The 27,915-nt window shown below is 39.9% G+C and overlaps 1 long non-coding RNA gene across 1 annotated transcript in view; it reads left to right on the forward strand.

The window, feature by feature from the left end:
- Positions 1–18,833, forward strand: part of LOC117202246 (uncharacterized) — a 56,901-nt gene extending 38,068 nt beyond the window's left edge. Inside the window, exon 3 of the long non-coding RNA XR_007477593.1 lies at positions 17,203–18,833. This is a non-coding gene — a long non-coding RNA (uncharacterized LOC117202246). The remainder of the gene's footprint in view (positions 1–17,202) is intronic.
- The last annotated feature ends 9,082 nt before the right edge of the window (positions 18,834–27,915 follow it).

The following is a 27,915-nucleotide window of genomic DNA, read 5'->3' on the forward strand; positions in this document are numbered from 1 at the left end:
TACCTCAGACAAAGAAATAAAATACCCTTCCCTTTTTTTCTTTACTTCCTTTGAAGGGGACATTGTTAAGACCCTCCCTTCACCACTTTGACACTCATCCTTCCTCTGCATGTGGACGTCTTTTTACTGTAAGACCATGCACAGCCTATCAGGAGGGACAGACCAAGAATGTCAGGGAGTTAATGACCCTGGGAACAGCTCTGGGCTACTAGTGGGAGATATTGGATAATGTCTAAATGTTCCAGTTAAAAGGCAGAGATGGACAGAATAGATTTTAAAAAGCAAGAACACAGTACATGTTTCCTACAAGAGCACACTTAAAATATGAAGGCACAGATGGGTTGAAAGTAAATCACTGAAAAAGGTAAGCCATGCAAACAATAAGCATGAGAAAGCTGGAGGGTCAGATAATAAAATAGACTTCAAGCCAAGGTGTATTACCAGAAATAAAGAGGGAAATTTCATAATAATCAAAAGAACAATTCATCAGAAAGATATAACAATTACAAATGTGCATGTACTTAATAACAGTCTTAAAAGGCACGAAGCAAGACTGAGAGAATAAAAGAAACAGAAAACTCAACACACAGCAGAAAATTTCAACTCCCCTTTATCAGTAATTGCTAAGGACCATAGACCAAAAAAAGACAAGAAAAATCACTAAAGACATGGAGGACTGTAAGAACAGTATAAACCAACTAGACCTAATTGACATTGTGAAATAAAATCATATTTTATGGCAAGACAAGGAAAATTTAAACAAAAAAATTTTCTTTGCCCTTTGGCCTCCTCTCTGCCCACTACTGTGCACTGTGTATCTGCATTAGGCATCATCACAAATGAAGCTCTGAAAACTGAGAAGTTACCCTTTTCTAAATGGTGTTTCCCTTACATTTATAAGGGAAACCTCCATTTGTCAAGGTGTTTCCCTCAGAAACTGAGGTTGTCTTTGCCAATATTTTATTTAACACAGGTTTGCTGTGGGAGTTATAATAATTTCACAAGCTGATAGCATACAGGATAATGTATCTTAATCAGTCAGTAAAGAAATGACATACACCAAACTAGTAAGAGATTAATCACCCTATTGTTCTGAAACCAAGTAGGACCCTGTAGGGCCCTCCTGGATACAAATCCTTTCTGTGTCTCTCATTTGTTATTTGTAGGACATAGGTTTCACTCAGCCTCCTTGACCTCCCCTCAGTTTCAAAGGGCAGATTCAAACAGTTGCTTATCAGGAAAGGGAGTGAATGCAGAAACAGGACGAGCAGTCAAGAAACAAGGGTACAGCCATGGGGCAGGGTCCTGGTTTCTCCTTAAGGAATATACATAACAATATCTTTGAGTTCTGCAGGAACTAAGGCCCCACCCAGGTGGAGGATGGTAACTTCAGGCTGAGCACAAGGTTCCTGGAACACTGCCCTGTTACCTCACCACCAGCCAACCAGGAGATAGTCTCCACACAGTGGAAGACTCTGACCCTCTCTCCAAATGATTCTCCCTTTAAAAACTTTTATGGTCAAGTAGAATCTTCAGAGTTGGTTTTGGACATGAATCTGCTTTCTCCCCAGGTTTCTGACCCCCCGAATAAATAACCTTTCCTTTCCAACCAACACTTGTCTCTTGAGTATTGGGTTTTTAGCAGTGAGCAGCCAAACCTGAGTTCGGTAACAGATTCAGGCAAGGGGGATATGAAAGGAATAAAGTCCTAATTTTGTTGAGGCGTACCTTTCTACAAGTTAGTTCTCTTGAGAGCTGGCTTAACCAACCAAGAGCCGAAGTCCAGCTACCCGCACAAAAACAAAAGTCCCTCGCTGTGTCGACTGAACAAAAATGCACAATGTAACAGTTGCAAGTTATTTTTTTTTATTGAAGTATAGTTGATTTACAATATTGTGTTAGTTTCTGGTGTACAGCAAAGTGATTCAATTATATATATATATATATATATTTTTTTTCTTTTTTTAAAATTTTTTGGCCATGCCACAAGGCATGCAGGATCTTAGTTCCCCAACCAGGGATTGAACCCGCTCTCCTGCAGTGGAAGCGAGGAGTCTTAACTGTCAGGGGAGTCCCATATTTTTTCAGACTATAGTCCATTATAGGTTATTATAAGATACTGAATATAGTTCCCTGAGCTATACAGTAAATCCTTCTTGCTTATCTATTTTACTATAGTAATTTGTATCCATTAATCCCATACTCCTAAGTTGTCCCTCCCTCCCTCCATTAGTAACCATAAGTTTGTTTTCTATGTCTGTGAGTCTATTTCTGTTTTGTACATAGATTCATTTGTATTATTTTTTAGAGTCCACAAATCAGTGATATAATATAGTATTTGTCTCTGTCTGACTTACTTCACTAAGTATAATATTATCTAGGTTCATCCATGTTGCTGAAAGTGGCAATATTTCATTCTTTTTTAGGGTTGAGTAATGTTCCACTGTGTGTATGTATCATGTCTTCTTAAGCCATTCATCTGTTGATAGGCCCTTAGGTTGCTTCCATGTCTAGGCTATTGTAAATAGTGCTGCTATTAACATTATGGTACATGTATCTTTTCAAATAGGAATTTTCACTTTTTCTGGATATATACCCAGGCATGGGATTGCTGTTTCATATGGTACCTCTATTTTTAGTTTTTTAAGGAAACTTCATACTCTTTTCCATAGTGGCTGCACCAATTTACATTCCCACCAATAGAGTAGGAGGGCTCCCTTTTCTCCACACCCTCTCCAGCATTTATTATTTGTAGAATTTTTAATGACAGACATTCTGACCTACATGAGGGAATATCTCATTGTGGTTTTTATTTGCATTTCTCTAACAATTAGTAATGTTGATTATCTTTTCATGTACCTATTGGCCATCTGTCTTTGGAAAAAATGTCTATTTAGATCTTCTGTCTACTTTTTGACTGGGTTGTTTTTTTGAAATTGAGTTGCATGAACTGTTTATATATTTTGGATATTAACCCCTTGTCAGTTGCATCATTTGCAAATGTTTTTTCCCATTCCATAGACTGTCTTTTTGTTTTGTTGATGGTTACCTTTGCTGTGCAAAAGCTTGTAACTTTACGTCCCATTTGTTTATTTTTGCTTTTATTTCTTTTGCCTTGGGAGACTGATGTAAGAAAATATTGCTATTATTTATGTCAGAGAATGTTTTGCCTATGTTCTCTTCTAGGAGTTTTATAGTGTCATATCTTATGTTTAGGTCTTTAAACCATTTTGCGTTTATTTTTGTATATAGTGTGAGGGAGTGGTCTAATTTCATTGATTTACATGTAGCTGTCGAGCATTCCCAACACCAATTGTTGAAGAGACTATCTTTTCTCCATTGTATGTTCTTGCCTCCTTTGTCATAGATTAATTGACCATCAGTGCATGGGTATATCTGTTTCTCCTTGACTCAGTCTTGGAAGGCTATAGTTTCTAAAACTTGTCCATTCTGTCTAGGTTGTTCAATTTGTTAGCATATAACTGTTCATAGTATTCTCTTATGATTTTTTTGCATTTCTGTGATATTGGTTATTTCTCCTCTTTTATTTCTTACTTTGTTTGAGTCCTCTCTCTTTTCTTCTTGGTAAGCCTGGCTAGAGGTTTGTTGATTTTGTTTATCTTTTAAAGAACCAGCTCTTGGTTTTGTTGATGTTTTCCATTGTGTTTTGCTCTCTATTTTATTATTTCCTCTCTGATCTTTGTTATTTCGTTTCTTCTGATGATTTTGGGCTTTGTTTGTTCTTTTTAAAATTCTTTTAGGTGGTAGGTTTGGTTATTTGAGCTTTTTCTTGTTTCTTGAGGAAGGCCTGTATTGCTATGAAATTCCCTCTTAGAACTGCTTTGGCTGCGTCCCATAGGTTTGTAAGGTTGTGTTTTCATTTTCATTTGTCTCAAGGTATTTTCTGATTTCTTCTTTGATTTCATCATTGACCTATTGTTTTTTTAAGTAGCATGTTGTTTAGTCTCTACGTGTTTGTTCTATTCCTGTTTTTCTTTCTGTGGTTGATTTCTATTTTCATACTGTTCTGGTCAGAAAAGATGCTTGAAATAATTTCTATCCTCTTAAATTTATTGAGGCTTGTTTTGTAACCTAGTATGTAGTCTGTCCTAGAGAATGTTCCATGAGTAATTGTTCCATGAGTAACTGAAAAGAATGTGTATTCTTTTTTTTTTTTTTTTAATGTAGTGTCCTGTAGATATCAATTAAATCCAACTGATCTATTGTGTTATTTATGAATTCTGTTGCTTTACTGATTTTCTGCCTGGATGATCTGTCCATTGATGTCAGTGGGGTGTTAAGGTATTCTACTATTATTGTATAATTGTCAATTTCTCCCCTTATGTCTGTTAGTATTTGTTTTATACATTTAGGTGCTTCTATATTGCGTGCATATATGTTAATGAGTGTAATATCCTCTTCTTCCATTGATCCCTTTGTCACTATATAATGCCTTCTTCATCTTTCTTTATGGCCTTTGTTTTAAAGTCTATTTTGTCTGATATGAGTATTGCTCCCCCCACTTTCCTTACATTGTCTTTTGCATGAAATATCTTTTCCCATCCCCTCACTTTCAGTCTGTGTGTGTCTTTCACCTTGAAGTGAGTCTCTTGTAGGCAGCATATTGCAGGTTCTTGCTTTTTTAAATCCAATCTGCCATTCTATGTCTTTTGAATGGAGCATTTAGTCCATTGACTGACATTTAAAGTAATTTTCAATAGGTAGGTACTTATTTCCATTTTAATCCTTGTTTTCCAAGTTGTTTTTGTAGTTCTTCCTTGTTCTTTTCTGCTTCTTTTTGTTTTTCTTTTTGTCGTTTGATGATTTTCTTTTGTAGTATGCTTGAGCTCCTTTCTTTTTGGTTTTGGTTTTTGTGACTGATGTATGTTTTTGATTTGTGGTTACCTAGCAGTTCATGTATGTTGACTCATAACTATATCTCCTTGCTTTAAACTGCTAGCCATTCAAGTTCAAACACATTCTAAAGGATCTATATTTTTATACTCCTCTCCCCCACATTTTGTGATTTTGGTGTCCTACTTTACACCTTCATGCTTATCCTTTTACTGTTAATTGTATTTATGACTGCTTTAAATTTTTTTGTTTTTTAATCTAAGTACTGGTTTATTTCGGTCATCTTCAATCCTTACTGTATGTTTGCCTTTCCTATTGTGATTTTCCCTTTCCTATAGATTCTTGCTTTTTTCCTATTTAGAGAAGATCCTATATTTCTTTTAGGGTAGGTTTAGTATGCTGAATTATTTTAGTTTTTGCTTATCTGAGAAATTCTTCATCTCTCCTTCTATTATAAATGATACAATCTTGCTGGGTAGAGTATTCTATGCAGCAGGTTTTTCACTTTCAGGACTTTAAATATATCATGCTACTCCCTTCTGGCCTGCAAAGTTTCTGCAGAGAAATCAGCTGATAGCCTTATTTTGGTTCCCTTGTAACTGACTCTTTTTCTCTTGCTGCCTTTAGAATCCCCTCTTTATCATTAACTTTTGCCATTTTAATTATGATAAATCTTGGTGTGGGTCTGCTTGTACTTATCTTTGGGACCCTCTGTGCTTCCTGTACCTGGATATCTGTTTCTTTCTTTAGGTTTGGGAAGTTTAAAGCCATAATTTCTTTTTATTTATTTATTTAGTTATGGCTGCATTGGGTCTTTGTTGCTGCGTGTGGGCTTTCTCTAGTTGCTGTGAGCAGGGGCTACTCTTTTTTGTGGTGTGCAGATTTCTCATTGTGGTGGCTTCTCTTGTTGCGGAGCACGGGCTGTAGGTGTGCAGACTTCAGTAGTTGTGGCATGCAGGCTCAGTAGTTGTAGTGCACAGGCTTAGTTGCTCTGTAGCATGTGGGATCTTCCTGGGCCAGGGCTCGAACCTATGTCCCTTGCACTGTCAGGTGGATTCTTAACCACTGTGCCACCAGGGAAGTCCCCAGCCATAATTTCTTCAAATACATTTTTGATTCCCTTCTCTCTCTCTCCTCCTCTGGAATCCCTATTATGCATAGGTGGGCATGCTTTATATTTTCCCATAGATCTCATATGTTGTTTTCATTTTTTTTCTTTCTGCTTTTTTTTTTTTTTCGCTATGCGGGCCTCTCACTGTTGTGGCCTCTCCTGTTGCAGAGCACAGGCTCTGGATGTGCTGGCTCAGCAGCCATGGCTCACGGGCCCAGCCATTCTGTGGCATGTGGGATCTTCCCAGACCGGGGCACGAACCCGTGTCCCCTGCATCGGCAGGTGGACTCTCAACCACCGCGCCACCAGGGAAGCCCTGTCTGCTCTTTTGATTGAGTGATTTCCATTATTCTATCTTCCAGATCACTTATTCATTTTTCTGTGTCATTTAGTCTGTTATTCATTGCTTCTAGTTTGTTTTTTATCTCAGCAATTGAATTGTCTAGCTTTGTTTCTTTTTTATAGTTTTTAGTTCCTTGTTACTGTGATCTCCATTTCTATTGATAATCTTTCTTAATTCCTTTAGCATTTTTATTACCTTTTTGAACTCAGGGTTTAGTAGACTGGTGAGGTCTATTTCAATAATTGTTCTTTTAGGGGATTTCTCTTGTTCTTTTAATTGGGAATAGTTCCTCTGCCTTTTCATTTTGCTTCGCTTTCTCTGTCTCTATGAATTTAGAAGAAACAGTTAACTACTGTGGTCTTGAAGGGGTATTTTATGTGGGAGCATCCCTGTGTAGACAGTGTGTGTCCAGTATTTTTGGTCTGAGAGTTGGTTTCATTATGGATGTCGAGCAGAGTGTGCTGGCAGTTATCCCCTTGCTAGGGGGTGTGGGTTTTGTTGGAGCATTTAAAACCTGTGAAGGACGTGAGGTGGGCTTACTCTCTGCTTTGTGGCTGTAGCTGCACTGTCAGGGGTGGGGTCTGCTCCCCAGTTGTTGGAGTAGAAGCCTGAGAGTAATGTTTAATCAGGTTCCATTGCCCTTGATTGAAAGCCCTGCCCCAAAGGAGGTGATTGCTGAAGCAAGTGAGGTGCATGCGGGTCACAGAGGATCTATGCACTGCCTGTGCAGGCACCTGCGGTTCTCCTCAGAAGCAGCCCAAGGTCATGTCCTTTTCTCTGTTGTGTTTGTCCCAGATCTAGTGCAAGTCTGTGGTGTGGAGTAGGCTGGGGTTGTGGGTTAGGGCATTGTGGCTGCAGGAATTGAGGTAGCTGTGCTGCTGCCTGAGATCTGGGTTGCCTCTGTGTCAGACCTCTCTCAGGACCTGTCTGCTCTAGATCCAGTGTTAAGCTGCAGTATGGAGTGGGCAGGGCCAGGGTCTTCTTGCTGGGAAACAAACTGGTGTGTACTCCTGCCCAGGGCCTGTCTGCCTGAGATTCAGCACTTAGCTGCTGCACCCTCTTGTGGTGCTGCCCTGTGGGGGTTCTAACAATGGGCTTCACAGCTCCACCTGGTTCACACCACAGGCCCTCCGGGCTGTCTCTGTGTAGCTATACTGAGTCCTCTCCCACGGATTATCTGCCAGAGATTCAGCCAGCACCTAGCTACTGCACATTCTTTAGACCCACTGTGCCATGCGTGCACTGACAATGGCCTCTGTGGTTCTGCCCAGACCACACCCCAGGTGCTCTGGTCTGTCTTTGCATAGCTAGACCAAATCTCTGCCCAGATCTCACACCAGGCTGTGGTGTGGAGTGAGCGAGCGAGGCCAGGGTGTTTGCCCCTTCAGATTGGGAGGTGTGGCAAGGCAGAAGTTGCCAGTGCAAAGCTCTCTCCACCCTGATTGTTGGCAAGCCAGCATGTGTGCACTCCTCATGAGTAGAGTCTAGGCTTCTCCAGCCCTTCTATCTGTCTCTGCAGATTCCGCAGCAGGCAAGGGGGCTTGTCTCATCCACTCAGGACCCCAGAACTGGGGTGTCCAGATTGTGGGTCAACCTGCTCATTTTTCAGAGTGAGGGTGCCCCATGTGGACCTCCTCTTCCTTACTGATCCCTCACAGGGTCACAGCTCCCAACCCAATGTCTGTTTTTTTTCCTGTCCTACCTGGTTATGTAGAGATCATTCTTGCAGCTTTGGTTGTATAGGATTTCTTGTGCCAGTTTCCAGTTAGTTTTCCATGAGAACTGTTCCACGTGTGTGTGTGTGTGTGTGTGTGTGTGTGTGTATATATACATATTTTTTTTGCGGTACGCGGGCCTCTCACTGTTGTGGCCTCTCCCGTTGCGGAGCACAGGCTCCGGACGCACAGGCTCAGCGGCCATGGCTCACGGGCCCAGCCGCTCCACAGCATGTGGGATCTTCCCGTACCAGGGCACAAACCCGTGTCCCCTGCATCGGCAGGCGGACTCTCAACCACTGCGCCACCAGGGAAGCCCCTGTAGATATATTTTTGACGTGCTTGTGGAGGGGATGAGCTTCAGTACTCCTACTCTGCCATCTTGAGCCCCCTTGCAAGTTAAGTTTTATTCAGGAATCTTACTGAGGACTATAGCCCGGGAGACAGCCTCTCAGAGAGCTCTGAAAAACTGCTCTGAAGAGGTAAGGGAGGAACCAGGATATATAGGAGTTTTGTGCTGGAAAAAAAAACAAAACAAAACGTGTAGTTGAACATCAAAAGATTACTGCTAATCACAAAGAACAAACATCTCAAGTTAATGATTTTAGTGCTTTCTATGTATAGGACAATGCAAGAGTCTGGGTTCATTGAAATTATTCCTTAGATGTGCATATTAACTATCTAGGGCCAGTATCCAAAGCACAGCATGCTTCCTGTTTTTCTCCATCCTGAATTCTCCTCAAGGTGCATTGTCAGTGGCAGCTGCAGTGGCTAATGGCTTGATTCTTGTAGAACTGGGATGGCAGACAACATCCTTTGTTTACTGTAATGACAGGCAACATTCCTTGTCCACAGTTGCTAGAGCACTTTGCTAGGTAACACCCACCAACAGTACCTAAGGTTCCCTTTTCCCCATATCCTCACCAACACTTGCTATTTGTTGTCTAACAGGTATGACGTAATATCTCATCATAGTTTTGATTTGCATTTCCTTGATACTTAGTGATGTTGAGCATCTTTTCATGTGTCTGTTGGTCATCTGTATGTCTTCTTTGGAAAAATGTCTATTTAGGTTCTCTGCCCATTAAACTAAAGAATTTTAATAGTATTAATTTATTAAAAAATAACAATTGCAAACCCATTACATGTTAAAGTAAATGACACATTTTAATGAAGAACAAATATTTCCCAAAGAAAAAAATTTAAGGGGAAAATGGCCTTGTTTTACATCATTGCAAGTCTCTGATGAAACAGAAGATAGGTGGATTCTCACATCTGCTTCAGCATTCAATCTACTGTGAGATGATATTTTGGTTGAAGCATATGAAGAAAATCTGGTCTCTTACAGATATGTAGTTGGAAATAGTCAACTTTATGAGCCCCCTAAAATAGTGTTGGGAACTTCCAGGACTCTTCAGTCCTCTCTTTGAGATTCCCTATCCTAATGTTATGACTCCCACATAGTCATTTTGGACTTCTCATGCTGACTAACAGACAAAGAAGAGTTCTACAGTGGGAGGGGTGACTGGCCCTGATTACCATCAGGAGATAGGAGATAGGATTGCTAATATTTAATACCAACAGGGAAGAAAATATCTGGAACCCAGGAAATCCACTGGGTCACTCTTTATTGATTTCGTATATGGTAATAATCATAAACAGGCATTTTAAGCAGTCTCAGTCTAACAAGACCATGGTAATCAAGGGCTTAGATCCCTCAGGGATGACGGTCTAGGTTATCACACCAAGCAACCAAGACAAGCCAAACTGTTTAACACGTAGTAGAGGATGGAGATGATGATTACCAATTATAAATCTGGGACAAGCTGCACCAATGGAGACTGTATCTTGCCCCATCAACCTTACTAATGTCTTTTTTTTCTTTTCTCTCTCTAAGTTTTAATGAATCACCTCCTTGAGGAATCTATGATGGGACTGAGTCAATTTAACATAGGGCTCCCAAGGGGATCTAAGTGGTGCAAAGGGTAGAATGCAGCAGACACTGTTGGAACCCAACCCATGTCCCCTAAGCATTCATCAGTTTCTTACATACTGATGGATTTCTCTTTCAAGCCCCTGAGACTCAAGTCACTCAGTCCATACAAGTGGAACACTGGAAGTGCTTGGGGGAGATAATAGCCTGCAGCATCCCTCAAACAATGGTGGAGTTGGTGAAAAAATCCCCCAGCTCCTTACGCCTTGTTTGAGAAAACTCTGAGGTCTCCTATGGGATAAGCCCCAGTTGCCACAGTAGTAAATTGCTCATTATCACACCCTCTATTGCTTTTTTCTTTTCCATTTCACTTCCTCATTGCCCTACCTGTGACTCATTTGATATGACCTCAAATAAATAGAATCCAACTTAAGACAACCTCCTATCCACTGAAATTTACCTGACCTGGGTGTCATTACGTCAGTTATTCTAAGTAATTGTTACATACATTCTAGTGAAAGAGTATACAATTGGTTTATATGCTACTCTTTCCACATAATGATTTGAAGTTACAGCAGCCCTAAACTAAATAAAGAAATGTGATGTAGAAATGGAAGGCAGTGGGTGGCTGAATGTGTGACTAAATGGGTGGGGAAGATATTTTGGAAGAGGAAGGACTTTCTTATTCTGTTATGGGTAGGAGTGACTCGACATCTGGCCTTAAGAGGGAATTTACATACCTCTAGGGCAAAGTGTGGTGGTGGCTACAGTGTCTTACTTCAGAGAACTCCATGCAGAAGACTGAGATCCTTGGGAATGTATCAGTTAGCTACCTACCTCTTTTACAGGAAATGATTTTCCTTTCTATCTAATCATTGAACATTCTGGGTTTTATTTTAATAAAGAAGCTTCCTCATCAACTTCCTGAATTCTTCTAATAAGATTTTAAGCCAGTTTTCAGCTGCAAATAATAGACAACTCCAAGTAAATTGATTTAAGTGATAAGGAAATGACTAAATCCATAGATAAGATGTGTTTCAGGAATGGCTGATTTAATGGTTCAACAATGTCTTCAAACATGAAAATATTTTCCATCTCCCTCTGTGTCAAACCTATTGCATCAACCTAAGATTGGTTTCTCTTGTGTTTATAAAATGGCTGTCATTAGGAATCAAGGTGATATGCTTCTTTATTCATGTCCAGCAGGAGAGAGTGATAGCATCTCTTCCAATCATGAAATAAAAGTCCTTTTCATGTCAATCAATAAGAACGCATCCCTGAACTGGAGATAGGGTCAGCTTCCCCTAGGTAATACAGACTGAAAAGGAAAGGGATAGTGGACACCTAATAAATATTTGGAATCTTTTTGGAGAAGATGGGAGAGGGAATGGATACTAGAGGGACAATCAGTGAACCACTATCCTTACATCACCGAGCTTTCCACTTAAAAATTAATGTCTCAGCTTGAGATGTAAGTTTGTACAATTCAGCCCTCCCAAGTAAAGTTAGAGAAGTTCCATCCCATGACTCATAGAAGAATCCAGGGAGTCCCTTGGGCTTAAGATGTCCTGGGAGAGATATAGTGGCAAGACAGTCCATACATTGTCACTTCAAATAACAAAGAAAGTTCTGTGGCAAGGATGGCTGTTGTTTCCACAGGGAAGTCAAGTTAGTGAGGTGCTGGTACAGATGGAGAAAAATTCCCCCTGAGGTCCTAGATAACGATTTTGGGATGATTCTCATTTATGTGAATACTGGGTGGTAGGTGGACAGGACTATGATACCTCTCATATTCAGTACTTTTTTCCAATTACTCATCCTGTATTTTAAGGTCAGTGCCCCTTTTCCCCACCCTTTCCAGCCCATCCTTTTCCCAGACAATTCTCCCCATCCAGTGACTCCCTTTTCTCTTTCCTTCTGCCCCAAAATTTTAGTACTTTCCAGAGCTTCAGCCGTAGACCCTTTATCAAGCTCAAAGTCCTATACTATTTACTTTTCTTTCACACAATAATCTTCAATAGCTATGAAATCCAGAGCTCAAATTACTAGCAACTAAACACTAGTTTCTCTTTACAGTGTAGGAAGGCTTAGTCATTAGACACTTCCTGGGGGGAAGGAGAAATGTTTGCTTTTCTTCCTAGGGGTGGAGAGTGATGGAAATAAAAGGAGGGCAGAGAAAGTTTCCTCCATCCTAGAATGGGTTGAATCACTCCTTCCAATGCACAGAAGCAAAGAAAAACAGAAAACACGTAGTGACATTTCCATATTAAAACATGGAATAATTTCCATATTAAAAATTCATATCCTGTTACCTTTGTATTACTATATATTTATATTGTATCTTGTATCTCTAGAGTAATTCCTTATAATTAAGGGAGAAAATTATGGCATCATGAGAATTTCGTGAGTCTTGGCCTCTATATGCCCTCTGCTTGACAGTATCTACGCGGGCTATTGGAATTAAAACTATTGTCAGTGATTCCATTATAAATTTCTCTTTTTTATTAAGTTATCTGGACCCTGCTCACCAAATCTCCTAGGCAGCCTCAGTGTAGGAGCACAGCTAATGGTAGAACTTTATCACCCTGAGCAGCTTGGATATTTTATACTGTGGAAATGCAAAACGAATAAGTTGTATTTTTATTAGAAAAATCCATAGATACTACCACGTGCAAGTCAGACGATTATGGGAATTAATGATAGAAAAAGAACATTTTGCCACCTGTTGGGCAGACATGTGAATCTTTAAGGGCTGAAATCTTTACTTGGTATGCACAAGCCAAAGAGTTAAGGTTTCACTTTTGCTTGTCTCTTATTAAGAGGAGAAAAAGAGAAAATTCTCTCCCACATTCAACAATTAATTTTAGACCACAGAGTTTATTAATATTCAGTAATATGTCTAGGCTTAAATAGATAAAAATAGCCAAACTGTTTCATTTAGAAACAGATTTCTGTAAGCACAAGCTTATTTTCCCCACTGGTGCAAGTGTAATTGTCTCTTTCTGTAGAGAGAGGATCGTTTTCCTACCAGTGATGAGCATGTGGGATGGCCATGACCATTTTCATTCATTTATTTTGTTTTGTGAAAGGCTGCATCCTTTTGTGCTTCTGCCTGTCAGCATCTTTGTCTGTTTCTCTTTCTACCGCACTTTTACCTCCAAGCCACAAAATATTAAAGCAGGTTAAATATCTTTTCTATCTGTTAAGGGAAATAGTCTCCTCTAGTAAAAGATGTAAAATTCCCATGTCATCCCAATGTAGCCATGATCTGCACATGATAGAGCCTCAGGTAGCTATTTAAATTTAAATTCATTAAAATAAGATAAGATAAATTAAATAATTCAGTTCTTCAGTTGCACTAACCATATTTTAAGGGCTCACTGGTTACCTGTGGCTAGTGATTACTGTACTGAACAGCACAGAACACTTTCATCTTTTCAGAAAGTTCTATTCAATAAAGGCTCAATTGAGTAAAATGCCATATAGAAAGATATGTCAAATTCCAGTTGGCTGTAACTATTATTTTTAATTAACTATTATTTTTAAGAATTCTATTTGGGTATAACTAAAAGGATTTTGTTGTTGTCATATTGTTTTGTTTTTGTTTTCCAAATAGCTCACATTTTTTTCAATCTGTGAAAAACAAACGCTTGGATAGAAAACTAGAGAGTTATGATCCAAAATTTAGATAGTCCTGGGTTTAGTTCAGATGTCATCACTACCAGCTATACAGCCTCCTTTAATCTCTGAGTGCAGAAAGAATCTACACTCAGAGACAATTATGTTGCCTGCTCTGCCATTTTCATTTCAATAGGCAGGGACTGTGTTGTATTTATTTTTGTACCCACAGAGCTTAGAACAGTTACTGGTACATAGCAGGTGCTCAATAAATGTTCATCAAGCTCAACAGTGAGGTAATGTATATGGATCCTCTTTGTAGCTTTAACCTGTTCTTTAATCTATCAGCATATAACTAGATGGAGGAGTTTATTCATGAAAATTTGAGGAAAGGTGCCCTTGGCGATATGAAACTTGGGGAGAAGAAAAGCTGCCTAAAGAGGATTTTTAGAAAGTTTTAAGAAAATTACAACAAAGATCTAGTAAATATTTGCAAGTTTCTGAGGCTGGGTGATGTGGTTTAAATGTCTTGGCTGCACCTGGTTTCACAGCAAGAATATTAACCAGGTCTCATTTTATATGGGTTATAATCACGTAAGAGAGTAAATACGGATCATGTAAATTAGTTTCTTAGGAACTTTTAAACCATAATCTTCTTCTCACTCTTTGCTCACCACAGCCCTCACTACCTCAGGGTCTGTATTGCAGCCATAGTTTTAGGAGAGCTTAGAGAGAGTACAATAACCCTCTACACTGTAGAAGCCAGCTTTCCTTATATATATCATATACGTGGCCACTTTATGAACACCACAGAGCAAAGTGCTGCAGACCACCGACAGATATACACACCAGAGAACACCACAATCACAACTAACTGCTGAACAACCACTGATTAAAAAAAAGACTGGAATCTACCAAAAAAAGATATTCTACATCCAAAGACATAAAGAAGAAACAACCAGATGGTAGGAGGGGTGTACTTGTGATATAATCAAACCCCCTACCACCCAGGTGGGCAACTCACAAACTGGAGAATAATTATATCGCAGAGGTTCTCCCACAGGAGTGAGAGCTCTAAGCCCCGCAACAGTCTCCCCAGCCTAGGGGTCTGGCATTGGGAGGAGGAGCCCCCAGAGCATTTGGCTTTGAAGGTCAGTGGGGCTTGACTGCAGGAGCTCCACAGGACAAGGGGAAACAGAGACTCCACTCTTGGAGGATGCACACAAGGTTCCACATGCACCGGGTCCCAGGGTAAAAGCAATGACTCCATAGGAACCTGGGCCAGACCTACCTGCTGGTCTTGGAGGGTCTCCTGGGAAGGCAGGGGGCAGCTATGGGAAAAAGGGAGAGGGCTCAAATCAATAAAATTAGAAATGAAAAAGAAGTTACAACTGACATCACAGAAATACAAAAGATCATGAGAGACTACTACAAGCAACTATATGCCAATAAAATGGACAACCTAGAAGAAATGGACAAATTCTTAGAAAGATACAATCTCTGAAGACTGAGCCAGGAAGAAATAGAAAATATGAACAGACCAATCACAAGTACTGAGATTGAATCTGTGATTTAAAAACTCCCAACAAACGAAAGTCCAGGACCAGATGGCTTCACAGGCAAATTCTGTCAAACATTTAGAGAAGAGTTAATACCTATTCTTTGGAAACTATTCCAAAAAGTTTCAGAGGAAGAACACTTCCAAACTCATTCTATGAGGCCACCATCACCCTGATATCAAAAGCAGAAAAAAATACTGCACAAAAAAGAAAATGACAGGCCAATATCACATCAAGAGTCAGATTTTTGTTAAGCAGCTTCTAAATTAGTGGGGAAACAAACAAACCAGGCAGCCAGATGTATGGCAATAAAATTCCAACTGAAGGAACACAGAAGTCAGGCTGTGTTGGCAGTTTGGAGGAAGGCTGGAAAAACTTTCTGGGACTTCTCTGGTGGCGCAGTGGTTAAGAATCCACCTGCCAGTGCAGGGGACATGGGTTCGGGCCCTGGTCCGGGAAGATCCCACATGCCATGGAGCAACTAAGCCCGTGAGTCACAACTACTGAGCCCGAGTGCCACAACTACTGAAACCCACGCACCTAGAGCCCATTTCACAAGAGAAACCACTGCAATGAAAAGCCTGCGTACCACAACGAAGTGTAGCCCCCACTCACCACAACTAGAGAAAGCCCGTGCGCAGCCAAAAATAAAATAAATAAATGCAGCCAAAAATAAAATAAATAAATTTATTAAAAAAAAAAAAAACCTTTCTGGAAAGAAGGACTGAATGTTCAAAACAGATTAGCACCCTGACAGATTGAGAATGGGTTTGAGGATCTTTGTGGCCCGAGGACTAGGAGGATTATATTATTCCTTGCTTTTCTGTATAAAGCAAGAGCCCAAATGTGCTGAGCTCCAGGGGTGAGTTGGCCAGGCACATGGCCCAGCCTCGACTCTATTTTTACTTCACAGAAGGATTAAAGTCTGTTCTCTACATTCCCCTAGCACAGGAGAACCTGGTTCAGGGCATTGCCATTCTTTATAGGCTACCTTCACTTAGGTTGTTTCACATATGTTCATCTTCATTAGGTCGTGTGTGATGAGTCTTCAGTCATTTGCATGTTTTACAAGAGTTCCATTTGTGTCTGAACATCCCACAAGATGTAACTGAAGTGGCAAAATGACCCGACTGTTTCTTTTCAAAGTGTGGCTTTTATATCTTTTCTTCCTCTTTTCTGAATTTAATGGGAGTGGTACATGTATGGGGAGGTCTTCCCTTTTCGTCTAATATTACTTTTATCTGTTATTGCTGATATTCTCAAAATACCCTCTAAAGAAGGTGAAAAATATACTCTCCAAATGTTGATTGGATGCAGATCCAGTTCTGTAAATTTAATTTAAATAACCAGTTAATGTCATTCCAAATCCCTTTCCTGTAACTTTCTTTTTTCATCTCAGGATAGTGATAGTGATTCCAGATCTGAGGTCCATCAGGCTGTATGAAGCTCCTTTGCAGATACCTGGCAGCACTGCAAGCCTGCTTATTTCTGCGCTAGAACATTATACTTCCTTTGGCTCTTTACAATGCATGGAAGTCTGGGACCCTTTGGACTAATTGTGGCCATGGTCACATAAGTGATTGGTCAGTCTCAAATTCTGAACATTACCTCACCCTCCTTTCTCAAAACACATACCAAGACAGCTCATCCCGGGAGACTGTATGATCAGGCAAAGGACACTGGAGGGAAAGGGACTCCAGAAGCCTGAGTTCTAGTTGCCAGCAACTAGCATGAATGCTTAGGAAGTCTCTTCATCCCTCTGTTTTCCTCAACTGCAAAATGATGGAGCTGGACTAGGTAATCGCAAAGGCTGTGCCGGCTCTGCCGACACCCTTGAATCAGCAAGGTTCGGAGAATGCTAAGGCAAATGACAGTAGGGAGGGCAGAACTCATATAGCAACTACATCTCCTTACTGCAAATGTAAGAAAATTCTAAGCAGCAGACTTCAGACTTCTTAACTGATACTTCTCATCTGGTTTGGAAAGAAGCCAAAAAGCAAAAGATATCACAAGAAAGCACTTGCTCAAAAGTGTTCCTTTTAATGAATTCCTTTTAAAAAATGTCCTAGGCTATGGCAGGAGACGAGGGGAAGATGGCAGAAGAGTAAGACATAGAGATCACCTTCCTCCCCACAGAAATACATCTACACATGGAACAACTCCTACAGAACAACTACTGAACGCTGGCAGAAGACCTCAGACCTCCCAAAAGGCAAGAAACTCCCCACGTACCTGGGTAGGGCAAAAGAAAAAAGAATAAACACAGACAAAAGAATAGGGACGGGACCTGCACCAGTGGGAGGGAGCTGTGAAGGAGGAAAGGTTTTCACACACTAGGAAGCCCCTTCGTGGGCTGAGACTGCGGGTGGCGGAGGGGGGAAGCTTCGGAGCCGCGGAGGAGAGCACAGCAACAGGGGTGTGGAGGGTAAAGCGGAGAGATTCCCGCACAGAGGATGGGGGCCCACCGGCACTCACCAGCCCCAGAGGCTTGTCTGCTCACCCGCCGGGGCAGGCGGGGCTGGGAGCTGAGGCTTGGGCTTCGGTCAGAGCGCACGGAGAGGACTGGGGTTGGCGGCGTGAGCATAGCCTGCAGGGGCTTAGTGCACCACGGCTAGCAAGGTGGGAGTCCGGGGAAAAGTCTGGACCTGCCGAAGAGGCAAGAGACTTTCTCTTGAGAAAGGAGAGGGGATTAAGAGCGCTGCTTAAAGGAGCTCCAGAGATGGGCGCAGGCCGCGGCTAAAAGCGCAGACCCCAGATACGGGCAGGAGATGCTAAGGCTGCTGCTGCCGCCACCAAGAAGCCTGTGTGCGAGCACAGGTCACTATCCATACCTCCCTTCCGGGGAGCCTGTGCAGCCCGCCACTGCCAGGGTCCCGGGATCCAGGGACAACCTCCCCGGGAGAAGGCACGGCGCACCTCTGGCTGGTGCAATGTCACGTCGGTCTCTGCCGCATCAGGCTCGCCCCGCACTCCGTACCCCTCCCTTCCCCCCGGCCTGAGTGAGCCAGAGCCCCCGAAGCAGCTGCTCCTTTAACACCGTCCTGTCTGAGCGAAGAACAGATGCTCTTCAGCGACCTATACGCAGAGGCGGGGCCAAATCCAAAGCTGAGCCGCGGGAGCTGTGAGAACAAAGAAGAGAAAGGGAAATCTCTCCCAGCAGCCTCAGAAGCAGCAGATTAAAGCTCCACAGTCAACTTGATGTACCCTGCATCTGTGGAATACCTGAATAGACAACGAATCATCCCAAATTAAGGAGGTGGCCTTTGAGAGAAAGATTTATGATTTCTTCCCCTTTTCCTCTTTTTGTGAGTGTGTATGTGTATGCTTCTGTGTGAGATTGTGTCTGTAAAGCTTTGCTTCCACCATTTGTCCTAGGGTTCTATCCATCCGTTTTTTTTTTCTTTAAAAAAATTTTTTCTTAATAATTATTTTTTATTTTAATAACTATTTTATCTTCTTTATTTCTTTCCTTCCTTCCCTCCTTCCTTCCTTCCTCCCTTCTCCTTCCTTCCTTCCTTCCTTTCTTTCTTTCTCTTTCTTTCTTTCTACTTTTTCTCCCTTTTATTCTGAACTGTGTGAATGAAAGGCTCTTGGTACTCCAGCCAGGAGTCAGAGCTGTGCCACTGAGGTGGGAAAACCAACATTAGGACACTGGTCCACAAGAGACCTTCCAGCTCCACATAATACCAAACGGGGAAAATCTCCCAGAGATCTCCATCTCAACACCAGCACCCAGCTTCACTCAACGACCACCAAGCTACAGTGCTGGAAATCCTATGCCAAACAACTAGCAAGACAGGAACACAACCCCACCCATTAGCAGAGAGGCTGCCGAAAATCATAATAAGTCCACAGACACCCCGAAACACACCACCAGACGTGGACCAGCCCACCAGAAAGACAAAGTCCAGCCTCATCCACCAGAACACAGGCACTAGTCCCCTCCACCAGGAAGCCCACACAACCCACTGAACCAACTTTAGCCACTAGGGACAGACACCAAATACAACGGGAACTACGAACCTGCAGCCTGCAAAAAGGAGACCCCAAACACAGTAAGATAAGCAAAATGAGAAGACAGAAAAACACACAGCAGATGAAGGAGCAAGATAAAAACCCACCAGACCTAACAAATGAAGAGGCAATAGGTAGTCTACCTGAAAAAGAATTCAGAATAATGATAGTAAAGATGATCCAAAATCTTGGAAATAGAATAGAGAAAATGCAAGAAACATTTAACAAGGACCTAGAAGAACTAAAGATAAAACAAGCAATGATGAACAACACAATAAATGAAATTAAAAATACTCTAGATGGGATCAATAGCAGAATAACTGAGGCAGAAGAACGGATAAGTGACCTGGAAGATAAAATAGTGGAAATAACTACAGCAGAACAGAACAAAGAAAAAAGAATGAAAAGAACTGAGGACAGTCTCAGAGACCACTGGGACAACATTAAACGCACCAACATTCGAATTATAGGGGTTCCAGAAGAAGAAGACAAAAAGAAAGGGACTGAGAAAATATTTGAAGGGATTATAGTTGAAAACTTCCCTATTATGGGAAAGGAAATAGTTAATTAAGTCCAGGAAGCACAGAGAGTCCCATACAGGATAAATCCAAGGAGAAATACGCCAAGACACATATTAATCAAACTGTCAAAAATTAAATACAAAGAAAACATATTAAAAGCAGCAAGGGAAAAACAACACACAAGGGAATCCCCATAAGGTTAACAGGTGATCTTTCAGCAGAAACTCTGCAAGCCAGAAGGGAGTGGCAGGACATACTTAAAGTGATGAAAGAGAAAAACCTGCAAGCAAGATTACTCTACCCAACAAGGATCTCATTCAGATTTGATGGAGAAATTAAAACCTTTACAGACAAGCAAAAGCTGAGAGAGTTCAGCACCACCAAACCAGCTTTACAACAAATGCTAAAGGAACTTCTCTAGGTAAGAAACACAAGAGAAAGAAAAGACCTACAATAACGAACCCAAAACAATTTAGAAAATGGGAATAGGAACATACATATTGATAATTACCCTAAATGTAAATGGACTAAATGCTCCCACCAAAAGACACAGATTGGCTGAATGGATACAAAAACAAGACCCATATATATGCTGTCTACAAGAGACCCACTTCAGACCTAGAGACACATACAGACTGAAAGTAAGGGGTTGGAAAAAGATATTCCATGCAAATGGAAACCAAAAGAAAGCTGGAGTAGCAATTCTCATATCAGACAAAATAGATTTTAAAATAAAGACTATTAGAGACAAAGAAGGACAGTACATAACGATCAAGGGATCGATCCAAGAAGAAGATATAACAATTGTAAATATTTATGCACCCAACATAGGAGCACCTCAATACATAAGGCAAATACTAACAGCCATAAAAGGGGAAATCGACAGTAACACATTCACAGTAGGGGACTTTAACACCCCACTTTCACCAATGGACAGATCATCCAAAATGAAAATAAATAAGGAAACACAAGCTTTAAATGATACATTAGACAAGATGGACTTAATTGATATTTAGAGGACATTCCATCCAAAAACAACAGAATACACATTTTTCTCAAGTGCTCATGGAACATTCTCCAGGATAGATCATATCTTGGGTCACAAATCAAGCCTTGGTAAATTTAACAAAATTGAAATTGTATCATGTGTCTTTTCCGACCACAATGCTATGAGAGTAGATATCAATTACAGGAAAAGATCTGTAAAAAATACAAACACATGGAGGCTAAACAATACACTACTTAATAATGAAGTGATCACTGAAGAAATCAAAGAGGAAATCAAAAAACACTTAGAAACAAATGACAATGGAGACACGACGACCCAAAACCTATGGGAAGCAGCAAAAGCAGTGCTAAGAGGGAAGTTTATAGCAATACAATCCTACCTTAAGAAACAGGAAACATCTCGAATCAACAACCTAACATTGCACCTAAAGCAATTAGAGAAAGAAAAACAAAAAAAAACCCAAAGTTAGTAGGAGGAAAGAAATCATAAATATCAGATCAGAAATAAATGAAAAAGAAATGAAGGAAATGATAGCAAAGATCAATAAAACTAAAAGCTGGTTCTTTGAGAAGATAAACAAAATTGATAAACCATTAGCCAGACTCATCAAGAAAAAAAGGGAGAAGACTCAAATCAATAGAATTAGAAATGAAAAAGGAGAAGTAACAACTGACACTGCAGAAATCAAAAGATCATGAGAGATTACAAGCAACTCTATGCCAATAAAATGGACAACCTGGAAGAAATGGACAAATTCTTAGAAAGGCATGACCTGCCAAGACTGAATCAGGAAGAAATAGAAAATATGTACAGACCTATCACAAGCACTGAAATTGAAACTGTGATTAAATATCTTCCAACAAACAAAAGCCCAGGGCCAGATGGCTTCACAGGCAAATTCTATCAAACATTTAGAGTAGAGCTAACACCTATCCTTCTCAAACTCTTCCAAACTATAGCAGAGGGAGGAACACTCCCAAACTCATTCTACGAGTCTGCCATCACCCTGATACCAAAACCAGACAAGGATGTCACAAAGAAAGAAAACTACAGGCCAAGATCACTGATGAACATAGATGCAAAAATCCTCAACAAAATACTAGCAAACATAATCCAACAGCACATTAAAAGGATCATACACCATGATCAAGTGGGGTTTATTCCAGGAATGCAAGGATTCCTCAATATACACAAATCAATCAACGTGATACACCATATTAACAAATTGAAGGAGAAAAACCATATGATCATCTCAATAGATGCAGAGAAAGCTTTTGACAAAATTCAACACCCATTTATGATAAAAACCCTCCAGAAAGTAGGCATACAGGGAACTTTCCTCAACATAATAAAGGCCATATATGACAAACCCACAGCCAACATCATCCTCAATGGTGAAAAACTGAAAGCATTTCCACTAAGATCAGGAACAAGACAAGGTTGCCCACTCTCACCACTCTTATTCAACATAGTTTTGGAAGTTTTAGCCACAGCAATCAGAGAAGAAAAGGAAATAAAAGGAATCCAAATTGGAAAAGAAGAAGTAAAGCTGTCACTGTTTGCAGATGACATGATACTATACATAGAGAATCCTAAAGATGCTACCAGAAAACTACTAGAGCTAATCAATGAATTTGGTAAAGCTGCAGGATACAAAATTAATGCACAGAAATCTCTTGCATTCCTATACACTAATGGTGAAAAATCTGACAGTGAAATCAAGAAAACACTCCCATTTACCATTGCAACAAAAAGAATAAAATACCTAGGAATTAATCTACCTAAGGAGACAAAACACCTGTATGCAGAAAATTATAAGACACTGATGAAAGAAATTAAAGATGATACAAATAGATGGAGAGATATACCAGGTTCTTGGATTGGAAGAATCAACATTGTGAAAATGACTCTACTACTCAAAGCAATCTACAGATTCAATGCAATCCCTATCAAACTACCACTGGCATTTTCACAGAACTAGAACAAAAAATTGCACAATTTGTATGGAAACAGAAAAGACCCCGAATAGGCAAAGCAATCTTGAGAACGAAAAACGGAGCTGGAGGAATCAGGCTCCCTGACTTCAGACTATACTACAAAGCTACAGTAATCAAGACAGTATGGTACTGGCACAAAATATAGATCAATGGAACAGGATAGAAAGCCCAGAGATAAACCGATGCACATATGGTCACCTTATCTTTGACAAAGGAGGCAAGAATGTACAGTGGAGAAAGGACAGCCTCTTCAATAAGTGGTGCTGGGAAAACTGAACAAGTACATGTAAAAGTATGAGATTAGTTCACTCCCTAACACCATACCCAAAAATAAGCTCAAAATGGATTGAAGACCTAAATATAAGGCCAGACACCATCAAACTCTTAGAGGAAAACATAGGCAGAACACTCTATGACATAAATCACAGCAAGATCCTTTTTGATCCACCTCCTAGAGAAATGGAAATAAAAACAAAAATAAACAAATGGGACCTAATGAAACTTCAAAGCTTTTGCACAGCAAAGGAAACCATAAACAAGACCAAAAGACAACCCTCAGAATGGGAGAAAATATTTGCAAATGAAGCAACTGACAAAGGACTAATCTCCAAAATTTATAAGCAGCTCATGCAGCTCAATAACGTAAAAACAAACAACCCATCCAAAAATAGGCAGAAGACCTAAATAGACATTTCTCCAAAATGGATATACAGACTGCCAACAAACACATGAAAGAATGCTCAACATCATTAATCATTAGAGAAATGCAAATCAAAACTACAATGAGATATCATCTCACAGCAGTCAGAATGGCCATCATCAAAAAATCTAGAAACAATAAATGCTGGAGAGGATGTGGAGAAAAGGGAACACTCTTGCATTGCTGGTGGGAATGTGAATTGGTATAGCCACTATGGAGAACAGTATGGAGATTCCTTAAAAAACTACAAATAGAACTACCATATGACCCAGCAATCCCACTACTGGGCATATACCCTGAGAAAACCATAATTCAAAAAGAGTCATGTACCAAAATGTTCATTACAGCTCTATTTACAATAGCCCAGAGATGGAAACAACCTAAGTGTCCATCATCAGATGAATGGATAAAGAAGATGTGGAACATATATACAATGGAATATTACTCAGCCATAAAAAAAACGAAATTGAGCTGTTTTTAATGAGGTGGATGGACCTAGAGTCTGTCATACAGAGTGCAGTAAGTCAGAAAGAGAAAGACAAATACCGTATGCTAACACATATATATGGAATTTAAGGAAAAAAAATGTCATGAAGAACCTAGGGGTAAGACAGGCATAAAGACACAGACCTACTAGAGAATGGACTTGAGGATATGGGGAGGGGGAAGGGTAAGCTGTGACAAAGCGAGAGAGTGGCATGGACATATATACACTAGCAAACGTAAAATAGATAGCTAGTGGGAAGCAGCCGCATAGCACAGGGAGATCAGCTCGGTGTTTTGGGACCACCTAGAGGGATGGGATAGGGAGGGTGGGAGGGAGGGAGACACAAGAGGTAAGAGATATGGGAACATATGTATATGTATAACTGATTCACTTTGTTATAAAGCAGAAACTAACACAGCATTGTAAAGCAATTAGGCTCCAATAAAGATGTAACCAATAAAAAATGTCCTAAGTGTGTCTCAAATAAGAAATTTGTTCTTTTCCACACCTCCTAATTCCAGGAAGTTTCTAGGCTCTTTGTGTTGCTGACTATTTGCTCAAGTATTTGACTGGCTGTATGAGATTAAGACTATTACAGTATTATTTTCAGATACTCTTGTATTTGAAAATCTTTAGGCATTCTTAAATACAATTTTTAAATGCTAATTTTACATCTCTGTGTGTGTGTCTGTGTATGTGTGTATCCATGTGTTGGAATTTAGTGTATATGAACAGGAAAATGAATCAATTGCCAACAAAAGTGAAATTTCAGAAGTTAATCTATTGTGTAAATTAGGCTCATTGGCATATCCTTTAGTCTCTTCCCCAAGGTTCCACAGCAAGCTTCTGTGTCATGTTGCTCCTCATCCTGGCATGCACTTCCCTCACTCCTCTGCCCCCATCAACATATGAACCCAAGTTTAGAGCAGCAGGTCCTAGCCCACTTTCACAGCCTCTGGTGCTGACAGAATTCCTATAAAACCTTTGGTCTTTACACCATAACCTTTCATTCATTCAGTTAATCCAAAGAATATTTTATATACCTGACACTTTGCTAGGGAGTGAAGCTGTAACAATAAATAAGAGAGAAGTGTACATTAGATGAATAGGAGTTGACTGTTTTGTTACAATTATAAGAGTGCAACATACAAGAAGTCAGGATGCCCCAAGAGCAGAGAATGGGAACCTAACTTATGGGTGGATGTGTGGAAGAAATGTCAGGGAAAAGCTCCTAGAGGAAATATGTCCTTAGACTTAAAGGAAGATGAGCAATTGTCCAGCTGAGGATGAAGTGGGGTGAGAGTGGGGAGGAGGATGAATCTCACAAAGTCTCATATAAACAGCAAAGTTAGCATTAAGCCTTCAGTTTCTAATCCCCTCAGCACCTCTGCCAGAAAATACACCTCCTCAAGACACACTACAATTTTTCAAACACAGAACAGTCTTAGTTCACATACACAAAAAGATTCCGCAAGTTAATAATAATTATCTCTAGGGATTGCCATTACAGATGATAATAATTTTCTTCTTTGTACCTTTCTGTATTTTCCATATTTTTTATAATGATCATATATTACTCATAACTTTCAAAACAATGAGTTTTATTTTTAAAGGAAAAAAGTCATGATGTGTACACTGTGTGGTTGATTTAGAATGAAAAGACATTTTACATGTAAATTGGTTGGCATAATGCCTGGGACAGCCTAGGTTCTTAAATGTTTGTTTCCTTTTTTCTTATTTATCTTCTAATCCTCAGTACTGGGCATGATGCCAAGCATATTGCTCAATAAATATTTGTTGAATAAATGCATAAGCAAAACGTCTAGCTAGAATTATGGGGATTAATTATGGGACAGCTGATCTATAAGGAAGCAAAAACTATACATATTTTAGGGCCAAGCAGTTCTTACTCAACCTGGCAATGACATGGAATTAAGAAAGACCTTCTGAGATCAAATTTTTGATATTGCACTAATTAATCTGGGACCCTAAACCACTGAAGTAACTAGAAACAGACAACTGTGATATCTGAATACTTTTTAAAGCAATTTAATACGAAGAATATTGTCTTTCATGAAAAGACTTCTGATCATGTTGCTCATATTACAAACTGAAATCTAACAGTATAAACCCTGGTTAGTTTGCCTATATGGTATAATTATCCTATTTTAAATAATGGCTGTGGAAAGCCACTAGAAAGTCATAATTTGGGGGTTTCATACCCATTATTATTCAAGATGAATTAGTTTTGGCAAAACGTATTAGTTCTTGGCTTTAGAGACTGTGATCCAAAGGAGGGGAGCATAAAGGTTGACAAGAATCCCAAAGTCTTCACCTCTCTTTGACCCCAAGCCCATCCTAGGCTTTCATCAAAAGTACACAGATCTTTTTATATGATGGTAATCAAAAATTTGCAGCATAATTTGCAGCATGAGTTGCTTTACTCTAGTGGAGGAAACTTCAGTTTGCTTCTTCCCTTCCTGGCTCCTTTCCCTTGGCCTAGGAGAATGAAAATAAAATTCACACGATCTTTACGGATTTCTTCTCTGCTCCACCTGAGTGTACTTCCTCTCAGGTTACCAACTGCCCAACAGACACATTGCTTCCATGAAAGATATTCCAACAACAAAAAAAAGATATTCCATCAAGCCGTTCACTACTTCTTCCCAGTGTCCATCTTCTGGCTGTCCATATGGAAATGAACATTTTATCATGACCCTGTGACCTACACATCTCTCTATCTCACCCCATGTCATCTTTCCCAGGGAGTTAATCAAAGTCAAATGATTTAAAAATTCTAACACTCTCAATTATAGGGCTAGCAGCAGCTGGGGTCTTTACTGAGTCCACATGCAGTTTCTAGTTCTTCTAGTTGAAATAAGAATAATCCAAAAAGACAGCTAATAATTTAAAAGCTCTTCTCCTCAAAAATATTATGGGTAGCAGAAAATCTGTGAACAGTGTAGACTTGGTTTGGAAACCCCCACACACTGAAAGTTGGTTCAATTTTCTTAGTCCTAGAATATGTCTAATTTTACCTGCTTTTTGATTCTGTATGTAGGCTCAGAAAATTAATTGCTATGAAAGACTATGAAAAAATCTTACTTCTGCAAAGAATCCCACTAGAATAAAGGCTTGACTTAATGGCTAGTTCAAGAGTCAGTAATGTGGAAATTTTGGTCTAGTCATAGAATTTACAACAGCCATTAACATTTCTGGGCCTAAATTTTGCTTACATATAAAACGGAAAAAAAAATAGTCTTCAGCCCCTCCTAGAGTCTCAATGAAATATCCTACGGCTTCAAACTAAGAACGTATTTGTCAAGTTTCTTTACTAACGTCAGAGTTGATGTTCAAACGTGTGATTTTAAAGTTCTTATGTGAAATGTTGAGGTTATCTCTCTCTAAATTGCTATTGCAAAAGTATTATTGTTTAACTTATAACCTATGGCTAGAAGGTGATACAGACCTTGTAAATTGCACTGAGATTATTCTAGATGAAATTCATGTGGCAATCATGGACTCCTTTATTATCTGTCTCTATCTCACAAGTCACTTTGTACAGCTTTGCTCTAAGATGTACAAGTCCACGTGATTTGAAGGAAAAATTCCTTTGGAGCAGAAGAAAAACAAAGTCAAATGTAACTGCTACCTCAAACGTTAAAGAGATGTCCTCCTAGATTCGTTAGAGTATTTTGTGTCCTCCTACCCACCTCCTCCGTTCTCTCCAGGACTCAAAAATTTGTCTATAGAGAGATTAAAATATTCCAATTTGTATATTAAAGTTTCCTCAATTACAAAAGAGAGAGCGAGAGAGAGGAATCAATGGGGGAGGACAAATGGAATGACAATACCTTGGTGCAGTAGCTGCTAATTCAAACCATACTAATTGGCAGCACATTGGGGCATCTCTCACCGTGTAGACAAGAGAACTCAACCAGGAAACCCAGAACAAAAGGCTGTGATTCTTTCAACATTTTGGCACTTTCTTGAATGAATTACATACCCCACCTTCTCTATGAATTCAACAAGGCTAAAGCTAAGCTCCTCATCT

This window comes from Orcinus orca, chromosome 5 (assembly GCF_937001465.1).
Source record: "Orcinus orca chromosome 5, mOrcOrc1.1, whole genome shotgun sequence".
Lineage (NCBI taxonomy): Eukaryota > Metazoa > Chordata > Mammalia > Artiodactyla > Delphinidae > Orcinus > Orcinus orca.